The following is a 5,263-nucleotide window of genomic DNA, read 5'->3' as shown; positions in this document are numbered from 1 at the left end:
TGATGCCTTCCCATTGAATTGTGGGATTAAGGAGGATATTCATCTGTGTCTAGTAGAGAGTTCCCATCATACCTACTGTATACCCTCCATCATACCTGCTCTATACCCTCCATCATACCTGCTGTATACCCTCCATCATACCTACTGTATACCCTCCATCATACCTGCTGTATACCCTCCATCACACCTGCTGTATACCCTCCATCATACCTACTGTAAACCCTCCAGTATACCTACTGTATACCCTCCATCATACCTGCTGTATACCCTCCATCATACCTTATATACCCTCCATCATACCTACTGTATACCCTCCATCATACCTGCTGTATACCCTCCATCATACCTACTGTATACCCTCCATCCCACCTTATGTACCCTCCATCATACCTGATGTATACCCTCCATCATACCTACTGTATACCCTCCAGCACACCTGATGTATACCCTCCATCATGCCTACTGTGTACCCTCCATCATACCTACTGTATACCCTCCATCATACCTACTGTATACCCTCCATCATACCTACTGTATACCCTCCATCATACCTTATGTACCCTCCATCATACCTGATGTATACCCTCCATTGTACCTGCTGTATACCCTCCATCGTACCTACTGTATACCCTCCATCATACCTGCTGTATACCCTCCATCATACCTACTGTATACCCTCCATCATACCTACTGTGTACCCTCCATCATACCTGCTGTATACCCTCCATCATACCTACTGTATACCCTCCATCATACCTACTGTGTACCCTCCATCGTACCTACTGTATACCCTCCATCATACCTGCTGTATACCCTCCATCATACCTACTGTATACCCTCCATCATACCTACTGTGTACCCTCCATCATACCTGCTGTATACCCTCCATCATACCTACTGTATACCCTCCATCATACCTTATGTACCCTCCATCATACCTGATGTATACCCTCCATTGTACCTGCTGTATACCCTCCATCGTACCTACTGTATACCCTCCATCATACCTGCTGTATACCCTCCATCATACCTACTGTATACCCTCCATCGTACCTACTGTATACCCACCATCATACCTACTGTATACCCTCCATCATGCCTACTGTATACCCTCCATCATACCTTATGTACCCTCCATCATACCTGACGTATACCCTCCAGTTATCAATTAGTTATCACAAAGTTATCAATTAGTTATCATGTAGTTAGTTATCATGTAGTTTTTCATTATAAATAGTCCACTGTAATACACTAGACCAGGGGTATCCAAAACTACCCTGGAGGTCCAGATTACTGCTGGTTTTCTGTTCTACCTGATAAGTAATTGCATCCACCTGGTGTCCCAGGTATAAATCAGTCCCTGATTAGAAGGGAAGAATGAAAAAATGCAGTCAAACTGGCAGGAAGGTCCAGAGTTGAATTTGAGAGCACATGACCAAAGGCCTTTAGGTTGTACATTGTCTGCCATCTAGTGTTGGGATTCAACTATTACATCAGTGATAATCATGTCCACATGCTGCTGACAGTGAAGTCTCCAACATTTCCTCATCTTACAGTAAAACACCATATTACCAATAAATCACTTAACACGAGATGAATGTTAATAAGTGAGTTATAACATATATTTTTAATATATATAATTAACTCTTAATTGACAGCTTACAAGCCCTTTATCCATTTTAAGCAGTGTATAGTCTCAACAATGGATGTGGATGCAGTCAACCGACAATAAAACAGACAGGAAACAGAATTCTTGCTCATGTTTTATTATTATTAAGACCTCACTTCATACAGAGACAGAGAGGATGGAAGAGAGAGAGAACATCTGAGAGGTTTAGACCTCACTTCATACAGAGACAGAGAGGATGGAAGAGAGAGAGAACATCTGAGAGGTTTAGAATTCAAGCAGCTGGTGCACCCTGGTTGGCGCGGGATTCATCACGCAGGAGACCAAGACCTCTTCTGCCACGCCCCCTCTTCTGATTCTTCTTGAGTGTTTCGGCAACTCTATTGGTGACACAGCAGAAGCTCGCCAGAGTTTCAGTAACGATATTGGAACCTTGCTAAGGACCGTTGAAGGAGAGAAAAATCAGGACAGCGTTCAGCAGGGGCCAATGTTGTACAATTTTTAATTGAATGGAAATGGTGCTGTACTGAAAGACCAGTTAAAGAATGCTGTGAATATGGTCTCTGAGAAGGCAATAGTTTTCAGTATGACACGGCTCAAGTTTTGCCATTTTAAATGGTCATACCCATATTAATCAGGACACACACCCCACCAGATGGGAGCAAAAACACCTCAAAGAACATTGAAGAATGGTGCGCACCATTGTCGTTCAGTACAAACCGTTGTGAAACGTAGCCAAACGTTTAATCAATTGAATGTGTCCCAGGTTATAAACATAATGCCGTCATGGTTCTAGCTACGTTGATGGCTAGCCTTCACCTCATTTAAATATGCTCAGTAATAGATTGATCCATATCCAAAATCCCCAAAATCCAGTTGTCAAAACAACAAAGAGAGTTTGTGTTTGATGGAATGGAAGTTCACTACACACTTCAGATGTATAGCCTATTCAGAGTCTGATTAAATAAATACACGTACCTGTAAGCAGACAGCCTCACCGTAGCGAATAGTTGTGGCAATATGCTCACAATTGTTCTTGATAACAAAGTATCTCCCACAATCGTTATTCAGGGTCACAATATCTTGAATCATCTGTGCATCCGTTCTGATATCTTTTTTTCCATCTAGATAATTGTCCACCACAGGGGTACTTCTGCCTTTAACTGCTTCCAGTGAAGCAAATGCACATTTTGTAACTGTAGAGACTATCTCACCTGATAGAGAAATGGAAATGAAATCAGACATTTTTGTAATTTGTGACTTTATAGTAATATTTTGGATTGTATAGGCTCATGTTTTATATTGTTAATATTTTAAACTTACCTGGGAAGTGAAAAATATCTTGTCCATTTTTTCTTATATTGGGATTGCCAAACACTTTATCACCCACCCAAATTGCATAGTGGTTGAATCCAGTTCGATCAAATTTGATGATATCCCCAAAATGATACTCCTAAAAGATGATTAAATAAACAAATAGAATCATTATAGGAACAAGTAATACCTGCATTGTCTGACGCTAATTGCTATTTACATTGATCTTTTCCTGTAAATCACAAAATACATATCTTTTAAAAAGTAGTTAACAAACTCAGGCAACGATTTCATTGTATTCATTGACAATGTATAATGCTAATGTACCTGACAATGACACATTTTCACAAAGTGTAAGTGTGTTGGGGTCCTGAGTTATATATTCAGAACAAAAAACTACTTTTCAAATAAAAACATGTTCAGTTAGTAATTTACTGTTAACAAATTCAGAAAATCTTCTCTCAAAAGTGAATTAATAATAATAAACTAAATTAATAAAAGTACAAATGCTTTATCATAAAGACATTACTTGAATAAATAGTATTTAAATGGGCTTCCAGCACACAGTATGTCATATTATTCAGTAAATCAATACTGTAGTGTTTGTAGTTCATGTTGTTTTACCTGTTGAACCGGCCCAGACCCAGTCCCCTGGTAGTAAAGCAGAGAGGCAATTGAGTCATAACAAAACAGTAACTATTTTCAATAAAAAACATGTTCAATGAGCCAAAACGTTTCTCACTTTTGTTGAATACCTACTAACGAGACGGTAAATATCATACTAGTAGATTAGGAGATTAATTATTTAAAGTCACTTACCCCTCCTTCAACCGAGATGGTCAGTTGAAAAAACAAAATGGCCAAAATGAAGGTCTGCTTAATTTTCATCTTCATGGCTGTCCAGGGGAAATGCTGGAAAGGATAAAACAGAGACGCAAATTAAAGAGGAGTCAAGCACATGTTCATTTCAGAGGGCACTAAGTGTCTTCGCATTCATTCTGGCCACTGTAACTATAACTCTCAATAACCCATTTCTAGCTATAGGGTACAGTAGCTTACCACTGGAGTTACTGGAGGTATGAGTGTTGGAGATTGACCCTGGCTCTCCATAAAAAATGTAAATAAATAATTATGCAGTCTGTTTTGCTGAATTTGAAATGATTTATACCTTTACTTTTTCTTTTGATACTTATTAAGTATATTTTAGCAATTATTTTTACTTTGAGACTTAAATATATTTAAAACCGAATACTTTTAGACTTATACTTAAGTAGTATTTTACTGGGTGACTTTCACTTTTACCTGAGTCATTTTCTATCAAGGTAACTTTACTTTTACTCAAGTACTTTTTCCTCCACTGCGTCCCCATCACCAAGGACTTGACATGGACCAACAACCACCACTCTTGTCAAGATGTCACAACAGCGTCTCTACTTCCTAAGGCGGCTAAAGAAATCCCGCATGCCACCCCAGGAAATCTTCATATAGTACTGCTGCACCATCGAAAGCGTCCGGACTGGTTGCATCACGGTCTGGTACGGGAAATGCTCCGTCCACGACTGCAAGGCCCTCCAGCACTGGTGAAGACGGCCCAGTACATCACTGGGAACTTGGGCCTCCAGCAGGCTGGTGAAGACGGCCCAGTACATCACTGGGAACTTGGGCCTCCAGCAGGCTGGTGAAGATGGCCCAGTACATCACTGGGAACTTGTTACCACTCATCCAGGACATCTACTCTAAACGGTGCCTGAGGAAGTCCCGCAGCATCGTCAAGGACCCCACACACCCCAGGCACCAGTTGTTTACAGACGGTATCAGAGCATGAGGTCTGATACCAACAGGCTTCGAGACAGTTTCTGTCGACAAGCCATCAGACTGCTGAACACTTGAACTGTACGGACCACCTGCTCTGATTCTCCGTACTTTAGAACTCATGCACTCCCACACAGACATCCACTCATCCACTTATACACACACACTTAGACACACACACATTCATTCATACTTGACCAGGCGGCGAATCGCATCTCTGCATGTCTGGCAGACATATCAGTGTGGATGACGGATCACCACCTCAAGCTGAACCTCGGCAAGACGGAGCTGCTCTTCCTCCCGGGGAAGGACTGCCCGTTCCATGATCTCGCCATCACGGTTGACAACTCCATTGTGTCCTCCTCCCAGAGCGCTAAGAACCTTGGCGTGATCCTGGACAACACCCTGTCGTTCTCAACTAACATCAAGGCGGTGGCCCGTTCCTGTAGGTTCATGCTCTACAACATCCGCAGAGTACGACCCTGCCTCACACAGGAAGCGGCGCAGGTC

General features: G+C 41.6%; 1 long non-coding RNA gene across 1 annotated transcript; it reads right to left on the bottom strand.

Annotated features, from left to right (window-relative positions):
• Window positions 1-1,781: 1,781 nt before the first annotated feature.
• On the bottom strand, window positions 1,782-3,152 carry LOC139551318 (uncharacterized). Its single transcript, XR_011670244.1, has 3 exons — window positions 2,951-3,152; window positions 2,606-2,841; window positions 1,782-2,063 (listed from the first exon to the last, which is right to left on the bottom strand). It is a non-coding gene; the product is annotated as an uncharacterized lncRNA (long non-coding RNA).
• Window positions 3,153-5,263: the final 2,111 nt, after the last annotated feature.

This window comes from Salvelinus alpinus, chromosome 23 (assembly GCF_045679555.1).
Source record: "Salvelinus alpinus chromosome 23, SLU_Salpinus.1, whole genome shotgun sequence".
NCBI lineage: Eukaryota > Metazoa > Chordata > Actinopteri > Salmoniformes > Salmonidae > Salvelinus > Salvelinus alpinus.
The sequence above is the reverse complement of the archived record's forward strand: the minus strand, read 5'-3'. Positions and strand labels throughout refer to the sequence as shown.